General features: G+C 39.8%; 1 protein-coding gene across 1 annotated transcript in view; it reads right to left on the bottom strand.

Annotated features, from left to right (window-relative positions):
• Window positions 1-16,730, bottom strand: part of LOC124612551 (anaphase-promoting complex subunit 2) — a 115,364-nt gene that overhangs the window by 11,827 nt on the left and 86,807 nt on the right. The gene's annotated exons all lie outside the window — the stretch shown is intronic.

Below are 16,730 nucleotides of genomic sequence, written 5' to 3' on the forward strand. Positions count from 1 at the left end.
ATAGAAGACTAGGAAAGGAAGATAATCAGGAAAATTTTGGGACCAAGATACAAGAATGGGAAATGGAAATTAAGAGGTAATAAAGAAGTTTATGAAAAAATAGAATGAATATCAGACACGTTAAGGAAGAGTAGAGCTGCATTCTATGGACACCTAAAATGGCTAGACGAAAACAGAATATCAAAAAGAATATTTAACTTATATTAAAAAAAGAAGCTGTGACTTACCAAACGGGAAAGCACTGGTAGATAGACACAATAAAAAAACACACACACAAATATCAAGCTTTCGCAACCGAAGGTTGCTTCGTCAGGAAAGAGGGAAGGGGAGGGAAAGACGAAAGGATTTGGGTTTTAAAGGACAGGGTAAGGAGTAATGTCTGCCTGTGTCTCTATATGTGCGGATGGATATGTGTGTGTGTGTGTGTGTGTGTGTGTGTGTGTGTGTGTGTGTTTCCGCTCCCGGGATTAGAATGACTCCTTACCCTCTCCCTTAAAACCCACATCCTTTCGTCTTTCCCTCCCCTTCCCTCTTTCCTGACGAAGCAACCTTGGGTTGCGAAAGCTTGATATTTGTGTGTGTTTTTTATTGTGTCTATCTACCAGCGCTTTCCCGTTTGGTCAGTCACAGTATCTTTTTTTAATATATTTTTCCCATGTGGAATGTTTCTTTCTATTATAATTAGAATATTTAACTTCTTTGACAGAAACCTCAAAACATCAATGACGTGTGTAAAAGAAGTTAAAGCAGACCTGAGGGAAATGGAAGTAATGGAGGAAGAAATAGGACAATGAGAAAGGTTCAGTGCAAAAGTAAAAGGTTTCCAGGGCTTCCAGGAAAAAACAAAGAAAAAGACAGGTGCAATATGGGTGGAAGGCAGAAGAGAAAAACATACAGAAAGAAGGAAAAATTACTGGAAAGAATAAAAGAAGAAAAGAAAGAATACGTAAGATACTCATGTGTAGGGGGAAAAATTATCAATCTTACATGTGTTATCTATAGCTTTCTGCATGAATTCATATGCTGTGTACATAGGTCTCACATTAATTCTTCAAAACATATTACAAATAGACAGTTGTGTGTTCCTTGCATCATATTCATGATGAAATATTAGAACTGAAACATGCCAATTAAACAAATTGATGCACCTTTATTAATAAATATATATTTATTGACAACACATCAGCCCTTTATGTCAGCATATATATATATTTATGTCTATCTATAAACAAAGATGATGTGACTTACCACAATTGTGTGTATGTTTGTGTTCGTTTGTGTGTCTGTCGACCTGCCAGCACTTTCATTTGGTAAGTCACATCATCTTTGTTTTTAGATATATATTTCCCATGTGGAATGTTTCCCTCTATTATAACCATATATATTTATGTCAGCATATATATTTGAAAACTCTATAAGTAGAATTGAAAACACAACACCTGTCTCTCTCTTATTCTCATGGACACATGTGTACGTCATGCCTTCTTCTGCTAAGGTAGATTCACTACAACAGGCTACTCCAACACTTTCACATAGGGCACAAGCACCAACGAGCACCCATTAACTCTCCTGTGAGAAGTTACAGGAGGTATATGCTACTCCCAAGGCCCTATTCCACCACATCTGTGCCTTTTTGTCAGGCCAAGAAGCCATTTGGTCACCCCTGGCCTTGGGCTCTTGGCCCGGACATATAATCATGTAGGATACACGCCAACTTCCTAATTGACCGCGTGTCAGCTGTTTGGCACCCCCCTATACACATGTCAGCACTTGTTGGAACAGCTTGCAATAAAGGGTGACACAGATTCCATTCCATTATTGTATTTGTGAATATCTGATTACACTGAAAGTCAATATATATATCGCGTAATTGGATGCATAAAAAATCTACTCACCAAGCAGTGGCAGGAGAACACACATATAAGAGGTCATCAGTCCCTTGTTCCCAGTAAAATAATTGCACAAGGGAAAGAAGAAAAGAAAGGAGACGTACAGCACAATAACAGGAGAAAGGAAGAACCAGAAGGACAACCAACACTACAATGGACAAAACAGGAAAGAAAACCACGGAGAGAAGCAAGAAACAGGTAGAAGGGGTGAAAACAAGAGACCAGATGACCGTGACTGGCCGACCATGAGATTAAAAAGGAAAAGCAAGCCACTCTGCAAAACATTAAAACATCCATCCTAAAAGCATTAGTGTGGAGAACACAAAGGGACAAAGGACTTGCGCTAAAACATGTACAGAATGATAAAACCCACCGTCACGTATAAAACGTAAAACTAAATTAGCCAATGAGGCGTTGTCAGCTAAAATTAATGGCAACAAGTCTGTTAACTGAAGAGTCTGTCGCAAGGCAGTCAAAGACGGACAGCTCACCAAGATATGGGCCACCGCCAGCCGGGTGCCACACCGACACTGAGGAAGGGCCATCATGGCGCAGTAGGTATGTCACCCAAGCGTGGCCAATGCAGAGCCAGCAGAGAACCAGAGAGTCCCTGCGAGAGGCCCGCATGGACGACTGCAACACATTCGAAGTCTCCTTAATGGCACATAGTTTGTTGTGCGTGCTGAGGTTATGCCATTTTGTCTCCCAAAGGTGCAAAACCTTGCGGCGTAATACTGAACGTGATCAGTTGCAGAGAAATTGACCTCCATAAGCGGTTTCCATGCAGCCTGTTTGGCCAGCCAGTCGGCAAGTTTGTTGCCTGGGATTCTGACGTGACCTGGGGACCAGACAAATACCACTGAATGACTGGACCATTCCAGATCACAGATGGACTCCTGGATGGTTACTACCAAAAGATGATGAGAGTAGCACTGGTTGATAGCTTGTAGGCTGCTCAAGGAGTCAGTACACAGAAGAAACGACTTCCCAGGGCATGAACAGATGTGCCCAAGAGCATGAGATATAGCCATCAGCTTGGCAGTGAAAACACTGCAGCTATTGGGCAAGGAATGCCGTTCAATATGTCCTCCATGAACATACACGAAGCCAACGTATCAGTCATCGAGCTGTCGGTGTAAACCACTTTGTGGCCTCAGTACATGTCAAGAATCGAGAGGAAGTGGCAGTGGAGAGCTGGGGTTTAACGAGTCCTTAGGGCCATGTGAAAGGTCCAGGTGAAGACGCAGCCTAGATGTACACCATGGAGGTGTAAGTGAATGGACTTCAACCATAGGTGGTAAAGGCAAGGGCTCCAGTTCGGAAGGAAGGGATTGGACACTAACTGCAATTGGAAGCTCTGACCTGGGCCGCCGATGCAGGAGATGAACTTCTGTGGGTGGGAAAAGGAGACGGTGATTCGGATGGGCAGGAGAACTATGAACGTGTGCAACGTAACTGGCCAGCAGCTATGCATGCCTAACCTGCAATGGAGGGACTCCAGCCCCCACAAGGATACTGGTCACCAGACTCATCCTAAAAGATCCCATCGCTAGGCAAATGCCACAATGGTGCACAGGGTCAAGTAAACGCAATGCTGAGGGTGCCACCAAACCATAAACCAGACTCCCTTAGTCAAGGTGGGATTGACCAAGAGCTCTGTAGAGCTGCAGCAGCGTAGAGCGATCTGCACCTCGGTTGGTGTTGCTTAGGCAGTGGAGTGGACTGAGGTGCTGCCAGCACTTCTGCTTAACCTGATGAAGGTGAGGAAGCCAAGTCAATTGGGCATCGAAAACCAGTCCTGAGAATCGATATGTCACCACTACAGTGAGTGGATAGTCATTAAGGTAAAGTTGTGGTTCTGGATGAATGGTATGATGCTGGCAAAGTGCATAACACGTGACTTTGCGGCCGAAAACTGGAAACCGTGGGCTACAGCTTTAATATTTTTTAAAATTTAAAAACCCTTCTCACACCGGCCTGATTTAGCTTCACTGATCAGGATAGTAAAAACATGCGTATATTAATGGAATTTTCATTGACAAAGCAGGCTTATGACATTCACACAGTTCAATACTGTTCTATCCTGATTAAAATGAGCTTAACTTAAATTCCATAAGGCAGTGAAGCAATTTCGAAGTCTCGGTGCGACGAAAATTGTCAGTCGATCTCCTGGAAACATTTGTAATAATTATTAACTTTCGGTGATCACATGGGGAAGACCGGAGATCTGCTGGTAAGACCGTGTTAGCCTATTTATTTGAAATAACTGGATATATTGAGCATACAAAACGGCAGGTTCGTCCAGTGTGACTCAGACGTTCCCCACTGATCCCGTGCAACACAGCGTAGTAAGCAAACACTGTCAATAATAAACAGTTAAATAATATGCGAACACACTTACTTTAGTTTAGTTCATGTATTAAATTCCTTCTCATACAGAATCTCATCAAGATGGCGACTAGCTCAACAATACATACATATACATCCTCCTTTCACGACTAATCGGCAAGAAGTCCCTTTCTTTTCATAAGAGAAAACATAGATAGCAGAGAAGCTATTCCATGGAGTAAATGGACGCTCCAAGGAATAATTGGGCTTGAAACTACTTTGCATTGATAATCGGTAAGATAAGAAGAGATATTTCGTGATATGTACTGAGTTATATAATTTATAACATTTCTGAAAATATCGCGGAGAGACCGCTGCAAGAGACATTACACAGCCCATGACTGCGCCTTGTGGATGGCTCCCTGTAGGCGACGCTCAGCAACACCAGTACTGGTGGAGCAGTACAAAATGCAGACGTTGTCTGTATACCAAGAAGGCGAGACGGACGGCCTTACAGCTGCTGCTAGACCATTAATGGCCACTAAAAATAGACACACACTCAATACAGAACCCTGCAGGACCCCATTCTCCTGGATGTGGGGGGAACTATGGGTGGCACCAACTTGGACACAGAAAGTACGGAGTGACAGGAAATTTTGAATAAAAATTGGGAGTGGGCCTCTAAGACCCCACTCGTATAATGTGGCAAGGATTTGATGTCGCCAGGTCATGTCATAAGCTCTTCATAAATCAAAGACGACGGCAACCAGAGGTTGGCATCTGTAAAAGGCTGTACGGATAGCAGACTCGAGGGACACAAGATTATCAGTGGTAGACCAACCCCAGCGGAAGCTGCCCTGACATGGAGCCAGTAGGCCACGTGACTCCAGGACCCAACCCAACTGCCGACACACCATACATTCCAGCAGCTTACAAAGAACGTTGGTGAGGCTGAGGGGCCGATAGCTATCCACATCAAGCGGGTTTTTACTGGGTTTGAGCACCGGAATGATGGTGCTCTCCCATCATTGCGATGGAAAGACGCCATCACACCAGTTCCGCTTGAAGATGATGACCAGATGTTGCTTGTAGTCAAATGAGAGATGTTTAATCATCTGACTGTGGATCCAATCTGGCCCAGGAGCTGTATTGGGGCAATGTGCAAGGGCACTGAGGAGCTCCCACTCTGTTACAGGATACACTGTGGTGTGTAGTGAATGAGAAGATTTTACCATCCAGCCACCATTTGAGAGTGTGAAAGCTGGGAGGGGGGAGGGGGGGGGGAGGGGTAATTCTCTGATGCAGAAGCCTGAGCATAGTGCTCAGCAAAGTGCTCGGCAATCGTGTTTGCGTCAGTAGATAACACGCCATTTATGTTAACGCCAGGAACACCTGTTGGGGGTCTGGTACCCGAAAACACGTTTGATCTTTGCCCAGACTTGGGAAGGTGACATATGGCACCCAATGGTCGAGATATAGCTCTCCCAACACTCCTGTTTCCGTCGTTTGATAAGTTGGCGAACGCGGGCATGGAGCCGTTTAAAGGCTATGAGGCGCTACAGGGAAGGGTGCCACTTATGCTGATGTAGAGCTTGCCGACGCTCCTTAATTGCTTCAGCGACTTCCGGCGACCACCAAGGGGCTGCCATTTACCAGGGGCACCCTAAAGAGTGAGGAAATGATTGTTGTAGTCACCAGCACATCGATGTTCCCATGTGGAGGAGATTCAATGGTGATAGCAGAGGTGAAAATTTCCCAGTCTGCTTTGTTTAAAGCACATCTGGGCAGGTGTCCATGGGATGACGCTGGGGCAGTGACAGGAAGATGGGGATGTGGTCACTACCACACAGATCGTCACGTGCTCCCCAGTGGATAGATAGGAGAAGTCCTGGGCTGCAAATTGATAAATCAATGGCCAAGTAACTACCATGAGCCACACTGAAATGTGTGGCAGCCCCAGTATTTAAGAGGCAGAGGTCGAGTTGAGACAGTAAAGTTTCGACATCTATGCCTCGGCCAGTAAGCACGGTGCCACCCCACAAGGGGTTACGGGAGTTAAAATCTCCAAAAAGAAGGAAAGGTTTAGGGAGTTGATAAATCAGTGCAGTTAATACATTCAGGGATATTACACCATCTGGAGGAAGATATACATTGCAGACGTTGTCCTTATTCTGACAGCCACAGCTTCAAGAGGGGTTTGAAGGGGCACAGGTTCACTACAGACTGAATTTAGGACATAAACACAAACTCCTACCCCCAGGCCTACAGGGGGATATACAAGTGTGACCTTCTGTGCTTTGTTAATACTTTAAATCTAATAACTATTAATTACAAGTTTTTTCTGTGTGTTAAATATGTGTATATGTACAGTTAAAGAAAACAATATTTGTATGGTGTGATGTGATACTACCCATACACTAAATCATAATAATAGCAGTAGTAGTGGTGGTGGTGGTGGTAATAATAATAACAATAATAATAATAATAATAACATGCATCAATTAAACAATCAGAGGAAAACAAAATCTTAAGACAGCCACCAGAACAAGTACAAATAGAACACAAAGTGACACACATGTCAGATATAGAAGAAAAATTTCAGCTGACATATATAGAATACAAAGACACAAATACAGACATTAGACCATTCTTGCATAGACCACCAAATAACCCACAAGTCGAAACAACAATAACAACTATCAACACAATTATACACAACAAAATAAATGAAAATACAACTATGGAAGAGTTACAACTACTGGTTTATATAGGAGCACTCATTACACTAAATATACACACTAGGCAGAGATCAGAACCAACCAACACACGGAAGAAACCCACAAAACCAGCATGGCAAAACAGGCTACAGATCAGAATAGAAAAACTGAGAAAAGACATCGGACAGCTAATACAATTTATAAGAAATGAAATATCAGACAAAAAAACGAAAAAGGTTAGGTAAAATCTCACAACAAGAAGTGATAGAGCAATTAGATGAAAAGAAGCAGAAACTACAAGCATTGGCCAAACGACTTGGAAGATACAAAAAAAAGTGAAAATAGAAGAAAACAAAACCAAACATTCAACACAAACCTAAAGAAATTTTACCAGAAAATGGATAACACACACATTAAAATAGACAATCCACCAAACATAACAGACATGGAACACTTCTGGAGCAACACATGGCCAAACCTGGCACAACATAACAGACATGCACAGTGGATACAAGAAGAAACAGACACATACAAGATGATACCACAAATGCCTGAAAAGTGATAATTTTGCAACATGAAGTCACCCGAGCAATTAATTCTATGCACAATTGGAAAGCCCCTGGAAAAGATAAAATAGCAAATTTCTGGCTAAAGAAGTTCACCTCAACTCATCCACATCTAACTAAATTATTTAACAGTTCCATTGCAGACCCATATACAGTCCCTGATACACTTACACAAGGAATAACTTATCTGAAACCTAAAGAGATCAAGCAGACACAGCAAACCCAGCAAAATATCGCCCCATAACATGCCTACCAACAATATACAAAATATTAATTTCAGTCATTACACAGAAATTAATGACACATACAACACAGAACAAAATTATAAATGAAGAACAAAAAGGGTGCTGCAAAGGAGCACGAGGATGTAAAGAGCAACTGATAATAGAGGCAGAGGTGACATATCAAGCTAAAACTAAACCAAGGTCACTACACTACGCATACATTGATTACCAAAAAGCTTTTGATAGTGTACCCCACTCATGGTTACTACAAATATTGGAAATATACAAAGTAGATCCTAAATTGATACAGTTCCTAAACATAGTAATGAAAAATTGGAAAACCACACTTAATATCCAAACAAATTCAAATGGGGCAGTGACAGGAAGATGGGGATGTGGTCACTACCACACAGATCGTCACGTGCTCCCCAGTGGATAGATAGGAGAAGTCCTGGGCTGCAAATTGATAAATCAATGGCCAAGTAACTACCATGAGCCACACTGAAATGTGTGGCAGCCCCAGTATTTAAGAGGCAGAGGTCGAGTTGAGACAGTAAAGTTTCGACATCTATGCCTCGGCCAGTAAGCACGGTGCCACCCCACAAGGGGTTACGGGAGTTAAAATCTCCAAAAAGAAGGAAAGGTTTAGGGAGTTGATAAATCAGTGCAGTTAATACATTCAGGGATATTACACCATCTGGAGGAAGATATACATTGCAGACGTTGTCCTTATTCTGACAGCCACAGCTTCAAGAGGGGTTTGAAGGGGCACAGGTTCACTACAGACTGAATTTAGGACATAAACACAAACTCCTACCCCCAGGCCTACAGGGGGATATACAAGTGTGACCTTCTGTGCTTTGTTAATACTTTAAATCTAATAACTATTAATTACAAGTTTTTTCTGTGTGTTAAATATGTGTATATGTACAGTTAAAGAAAACAATATTTGTATGGTGTGATGTGATACTACCCATACACTAAATCATAATAATAGCAGTAGTAGTGGTGGTGGTGGTGGTGGTGGTAATAATAATAACAATAATAATAATAATAATAATAACATGCATCAATTAAACAATCAGAGGAAAACAAAATCTTAAGACAGCCACCAGAACAAGTACAAATAGAACACAAAGTGACACACATGTCAGATATAGAAGAAAAATTTCAGCTGACATATATAGAATACAAAGACACAAATACAGACATTAGACCATTCTTGCATAGACCACCAAATAACCCACAAGTCGAAACAACAATAACAACTATCAACACAATTATACACAACAAAATAAATGAAAATACAACTATGGAAGAGTTACAACTACTGGTTTATATAGGAGCACTCATTACACTAAATATACACACTAGGCAGAGATCAGAACCAACCAACACACGGAAGAAACCCACAAAACCAGCATGGCAAAACAGGCTACAGATCAGAATAGAAAAACTGAGAAAAGACATCGGACAGCTAATACAATTTATAAGAAATGAAATATCAGACAAAAAAACGAAAAAGGTTAGGTAAAATCTCACAACAAGAAGTGATAGAGCAATTAGATGAAAAGAAGCAGAAACTACAAGCATTGGCCAAACGACTTGGAAGATACAAAAAAAAGTGAAAATAGAAGAAAACAAAACCAAACATTCAACACAAACCTAAAGAAATTTTACCAGAAAATGGATAACACACACATTAAAATAGACAATCCACCAAACATAACAGACATGGAACACTTCTGGAGCAACACATGGCCAAACCTGGTACAACATAACAGACATGCACAGTGGATACAAGAAGAAACAGACACATACAAGATGATACCACAAATGCCTGAAAAGTGATAATTTTGCAACATGAAGTCACCCGAGCAATTAATTCTATGCACAATTGGAAAGCCCCTGGAAAAGATAAAATAGCAAATTTCTGGCTAAAGAAGTTCACCTCAACTCATCCACATCTAACTAAATTATTTAACAGTTCCATTGCAGACCCATATACAGTCCCTGATACACTTACACAAGGAATAACTTATCTGAAACCTAAAGAGATCAAGCAGACACAGCAAACCCAGCAAAATATCGCCCCATAACATGCCTACCAACAATATACAAAATATTAATTTCAGTCATTACACAGAAATTAATGACACATACAACACAGAACAAAATTATAAATGAAGAACAAAAAGGGTGCTGCAAAGGAGCACGAGGATGTAAAGAGCAACTGATAATAGAGGCAGAGGTGACATATCAAGCTAAAACTAAACCAAGGTCACTACACTACGCATACATTGATTACCAAAAAGCTTTTGATAGTGTACCCCACTCATGGTTACTACAAATATTGGAAATATACAAAGTAGATCCTAAATTGATACAGTTCCTAAACATAGTAATGAAAAATTGGAAAACCACACTTAATATCCAAACAAATTCAAATGGGGCAGTGACAGGAAGATGGGGATGTGGTCACTACCACACAGATCGTCACGTGCTCCCCAGTGGATAGATAGGAGAAGTCCTGGGCTGCAAATTGATAAATCAATGGCCAAGTAACTACCATGAGCCACACTGAAATGTGTGGCAGCCCCAGTATTTAAGAGGCAGAGGTCGAGTTGAGACAGTAAAGTTTCGACATCTATGCCTCGGCCAGTAAGCACGGTGCCACCCCACAAGGGGTTACGGGAGTTAAAATCTCCAAAAAGAAGGAAAGGTTTAGGGAGTTGATAAATCAGTGCAGTTAATACATTCAGGGATATTACACCATCTGGAGGAAGATATACATTGCAGACGTTGTCCTTATTCTGACAGCCACAGCTTCAAGAGGGGTTTGAAGGGGCACAGGTTCACTACAGACTGAATTTAGGACATAAACACAAACTCCTACCCCCAGGCCTACAGGGGGATATACAAGTGTGACCTTCTGTGCTTTGTTAATACTTTAAATCTAATAACTATTAATTACAAGTTTTTTCTGTGTGTTAAATATGTGTATATGTACAGTTAAAGAAAACAATATTTGTATGGTGTGATGTGATACTACCCATACACTAAATCATAATAATAGCAGTAGTAGTGGTGGTGGTGGTGGTGGTGGTGGTAATAATAATAACAATAATAATAATAATAATAACATGCATCAATTAAACAATCAGAGGAAAACAAAATCTTAAGACAGCCACCAGAACAAGTACAAATAGAACACAAAGTGACACACATGTCAGATATAGAAGAAAAATTTCAGCTGACATATATAGAATACAAAGACACAAATACAGACATTAGACCATTCTTGCATAGACCACCAAATAACCCACAAGTCGAAACAACAATAACAACTATCAACACAATTATACACAACAAAATAAATGAAAATACAACTATGGAAGAGTTACAACTACTGGTTTATATAGGAGCACTCATTACACTAAATATACACACTAGGCAGAGATCAGAACCAACCAACACACGGAAGAAACCCACAAAACCAGCATGGCAAAACAGGCTACAGATCAGAATAGAAAAACTGAGAAAAGACATCGGACAGCTAATACAATTTATAAGAAATGAAATATCAGACAAAAAAACGAAAAAGGTTAGGTAAAATCTCACAACAAGAAGTGATAGAGCAATTAGATGAAAAGAAGCAGAAACTACAAGCATTGGCCAAACGACTTGGAAGATACAAAAAAAAGTGAAAATAGAAGAAAACAAAACCAAACATTCAACACAAACCTAAAGAAATTTTACCAGAAAATGGATAACACACACATTAAAATAGACAATCCACCAAACATAACAGACATGGAACACTTCTGGAGCAACACATGGCCAAACCTGGTACAACATAACAGACATGCACAGTGGATACAAGAAGAAACAGACACATACAAGATGATACCACAAATGCCTGAAAAGTGATAATTTTGCAACATGAAGTCACCCGAGCAATTAATTCTATGCACAATTGGAAAGCCCCTGGAAAAGATAAAATAGCAAATTTCTGGCTAAAGAAGTTCACCTCAACTCATCCACATCTAACTAAATTATTTAACAGTTCCATTGCAGACCCATATACAGTCCCTGATACACTTACACAAGGAATAACTTATCTGAAACCTAAAGAGATCAAGCAGACACAGCAAACCCAGCAAAATATCGCCCCATAACATGCCTACCAACAATATACAAAATATTAATTTCAGTCATTACACAGAAATTAATGACACATACAACACAGAACAAAATTATAAATGAAGAACAAAAAGGGTGCTGCAAAGGAGCACGAGGATGTAAAGAGCAACTGATAATAGAGGCAGAGGTGACATATCAAGCTAAAACTAAACCAAGGTCACTACACTACGCATACATTGATTACCAAAAAGCTTTTGATAGTGTACCCCACTCATGGTTACTACAAATATTGGAAATATACAAAGTAGATCCTAAATTGATACAGTTCCTAAACATAGTAATGAAAAATTGGAAAACCACACTTAATATCCAAACAAATTCAAATGGGGCAGTGACAGGAAGATGGGGATGTGGTCACTACCACACAGATCGTCACGTGCTCCCCAGTGGATAGATAGGAGAAGTCCTGGGCTGCAAATTGATAAATCAATGGCCAAGTAACTACCATGAGCCACACTGAAATGTGTGGCAGCCCCAGTATTTAAGAGGCAGAGGTCGAGTTGAGACAGTAAAGTTTCGACATCTATGCCTCGGCCAGTAAGCACGGTGCCACCCCACAAGGGGTTACGGGAGTTAAAATCTCCAAAAAGAAGGAAAGGTTTAGGGAGTTGATAAATCAGTGCAGTTAATACATTCAGGGATATTACACCATCTGGAGGAAGATATACATTGCAGACGTTGTCCTTATTCTGACAGCCACAGCTTCAAGAGGGGTTTGAAGGGGCACAGGTTCACTACAGACTGAATTTAGGACATAAACACAAACTCCTACCCCCAGGCCTACAGGGGGATATACAAGTGTGACCTTCTGTGCTTTGTTAATACTTTAAATCTAATAACTATTAATTACAAGTTTTTTCTGTGTGTTAAATATGTGTATATGTACAGTTAAAGAAAACAATATTTGTATGGTGTGATGTGATACTACCCATACACTAAATCATAATAATAGCAGTAGTAGTGGTGGTGGTGGTGGTGGTGGTGGTAATAATAATAACAATAATAATAATAATAATAACATGCATCAATTAAACAATCAGAGGAAAACAAAATCTTAAGACAGCCACCAGAACAAGTACAAATAGAACACAAAGTGACACACATGTCAGATATAGAAGAAAAATTTCAGCTGACATATATAGAATACAAAGACACAAATACAGACATTAGACCATTCTTGCATAGACCACCAAATAACCCACAAGTCGAAACAACAATAACAACTATCAACACAATTATACACAACAAAATAAATGAAAATACAACTATGGAAGAGTTACAACTACTGGTTTATATAGGAGCACTCATTACACTAAATATACACACTAGGCAGAGATCAGAACCAACCAACACACGGAAGAAACCCACAAAACCAGCATGGCAAAACAGGCTACAGATCAGAATAGAAAAACTGAGAAAAGACATCGGACAGCTAATACAATTTATAAGAAATGAAATATCAGACAAAAAAACGAAAAAGGTTAGGTAAAATCTCACAACAAGAAGTGATAGAGCAATTAGATGAAAAGAAGCAGAAACTACAAGCATTGGCCAAACGACTTGGAAGATACAAAAAAAAGTGAAAATAGAAGAAAACAAAACCAAACATTCAACACAAACCTAAAGAAATTTTACCAGAAAATGGATAACACACACATTAAAATAGACAATCCACCAAACATAACAGACATGGAACACTTCTGGAGCAACACATGGCCAAACCTGGTACAACATAACAGACATGCACAGTGGATACAAGAAGAAACAGACACATACAAGATGATACCACAAATGCCTGAAAAGTGATAATTTTGCAACATGAAGTCACCCGAGCAATTAATTCTATGCACAATTGGAAAGCCCCTGGAAAAGATAAAATAGCAAATTTCTGGCTAAAGAAGTTCACCTCAACTCATCCACATCTAACTAAATTATTTAACAGTTCCATTGCAGACCCATATACAGTCCCTGATACACTTACACAAGGAATAACTTATCTGAAACCTAAAGAGATCAAGCAGACACAGCAAACCCAGCAAAATATCGCCCCATAACATGCCTACCAACAATATACAAAATATTAATTTCAGTCATTACACAGAAATTAATGACACATACAACACAGAACAAAATTATAAATGAAGAACAAAAAGGGTGCTGCAAAGGAGCACGAGGATGTAAAGAGCAACTGATAATAGAGGCAGAGGTGACATATCAAGCTAAAACTAAACCAAGGTCACTACACTACGCATACATTGATTACCAAAAAGCTTTTGATAGTGTACCCCACTCATGGTTACTACAAATATTGGAAATATACAAAGTAGATCCTAAATTGATACAGTTCCTAAACATAGTAATGAAAAATTGGAAAACCACACTTAATATCCAAACAAATTCAAATGGGGCAGTGACAGGAAGATGGGGATGTGGTCACTACCACACAGATCGTCACGTGCTCCCCAGTGGATAGATAGGAGAAGTCCTGGGCTGCAAATTGATAAATCAATGGCCAAGTAACTACCATGAGCCACACTGAAATGTGTGGCAGCCCCAGTATTTAAGAGGCAGAGGTCGAGTTGAGACAGTAAAGTTTCGACATCTATGCCTCGGCCAGTAAGCACGGTGCCACCCCACAAGGGGTTACGGGAGTTAAAATCTCCAAAAAGAAGGAAAGGTTTAGGGAGTTGATAAATCAGTGCAGTTAATACATTCAGGGATATTACACCATCTGGAGGAAGATATACATTGCAGACGTTGTCCTTATTCTGACAGCCACAGCTTCAAGAGGGGTTTGAAGGGGCACAGGTTCACTACAGACTGAATTTAGGACATAAACACAAACTCCTACCCCCAGGCCTACAGGGGGATATACAAGTGTGACCTTCTGTGCTTTGTTAATACTTTAAATCTAATAACTATTAATTACAAGTTTTTTCTGTGTGTTAAATATGTGTATATGTACAGTTAAAGAAAACAATATTTGTATGGTGTGATGTGATACTACCCATACACTAAATCATAATAATAGCAGTAGTAGTGGTGGTGGTGGTGGTGGTGGTGGTAATAATAATAACAATAATAATAATAATAATAACATGCATCAATTAAACAATCAGAGGAAAACAAAATCTTAAGACAGCCACCAGAACAAGTACAAATAGAACACAAAGTGACACACATGTCAGATATAGAAGAAAAATTTCAGCTGACATATATAGAATACAAAGACACAAATACAGACATTAGACCATTCTTGCATAGACCACCAAATAACCCACAAGTCGAAACAACAATAACAACTATCAACACAATTATACACAACAAAATAAATGAAAATACAACTATGGAAGAGTTACAACTACTGGTTTATATAGGAGCACTCATTACACTAAATATACACACTAGGCAGAGATCAGAACCAACCAACACACGGAAGAAACCCACAAAACCAGCATGGCAAAACAGGCTACAGATCAGAATAGAAAAACTGAGAAAAGACATCGGACAGCTAATACAATTTATAAGAAATGAAATATCAGACAAAAAAACGAAAAAGGTTAGGTAAAATCTCACAACAAGAAGTGATAGAGCAATTAGATGAAAAGAAGCAGAAACTACAAGCATTGGCCAAACGACTTGGAAGATACAAAAAAAAGTGAAAATAGAAGAAAACAAAACCAAACATTCAACACAAACCTAAAGAAATTTTACCAGAAAATGGATAACACACACATTAAAATAGACAATCCACCAAACATAACAGACATGGAACACTTCTGGAGCAACACATGGCCAAACCTGGTACAACATAACAGACATGCACAGTGGATACAAGAAGAAACAGACACATACAAGATGATACCACAAATGCCTGAAAAGTGATAATTTTGCAACATGAAGTCACCCGAGCAATTAATTCTATGCACAATTGGAAAGCCCCTGGAAAAGATAAAATAGCAAATTTCTGGCTAAAGAAGTTCACCTCAACTCATCCACATCTAACTAAATTATTTAACAGTTCCATTGCAGACCCATATACAGTCCCTGATACACTTACACAAGGAATAACTTATCTGAAACCTAAAGAGATCAAGCAGACACAGCAAACCCAGCAAAATATCGCCCCATAACATGCCTACCAACAATATACAAAATATTAATTTCAGTCATTACACAGAAATTAATGACACATACAACACAGAACAAAATTATAAATGAAGAACAAAAAGGGTGCTGCAAAGGAGCACGAGGATGTAAAGAGCAACTGATAATAGAGGCAGAGGTGACATATCAAGCTAAAACTAAACCAAGGTCACTACACTACGCATACATTGATTACCAAAAAGCTTTTGATAGTGTACCCCACTCATGGTTACTACAAATATTGGAAATATACAAAGTAGATCCTAAATTGATACAGTTCCTAAACATAGTAATGAAAAATTGGAAAACCACACTTAATATCCAAACAAATTCAAATGGGGCAGTGACAGGAAGATGGGGATGTGGTCACTACCACACAGATCGTCACGTGCTCCCCAGTGGATAGATAGGAGAAGTCCTGGGCTGCAAATTGATAAATCAATGGCCAAGTAACTACCATGAGCCACACTGAAATGTGTGGCAGCCCCAGTATTTAAGAGGCAGAGGTCGAGTTGAGACAGTAAAGTTTCGACATCTATGCCTCGGCCAGTAAGCACGGTGCCACCCCACAAGGGGTTACGGGAGTTAAAATCTCCAAAAAGAAGGAAAGGTTTAGGGAGTTGATAAATCAGTGCAGTTAATACATTCAGGGATATT

This window comes from Schistocerca americana, chromosome 4 (genome assembly GCF_021461395.2).
Source record: "Schistocerca americana isolate TAMUIC-IGC-003095 chromosome 4, iqSchAmer2.1, whole genome shotgun sequence".
Taxonomy (NCBI): domain Eukaryota; kingdom Metazoa; phylum Arthropoda; class Insecta; order Orthoptera; family Acrididae; genus Schistocerca; species Schistocerca americana.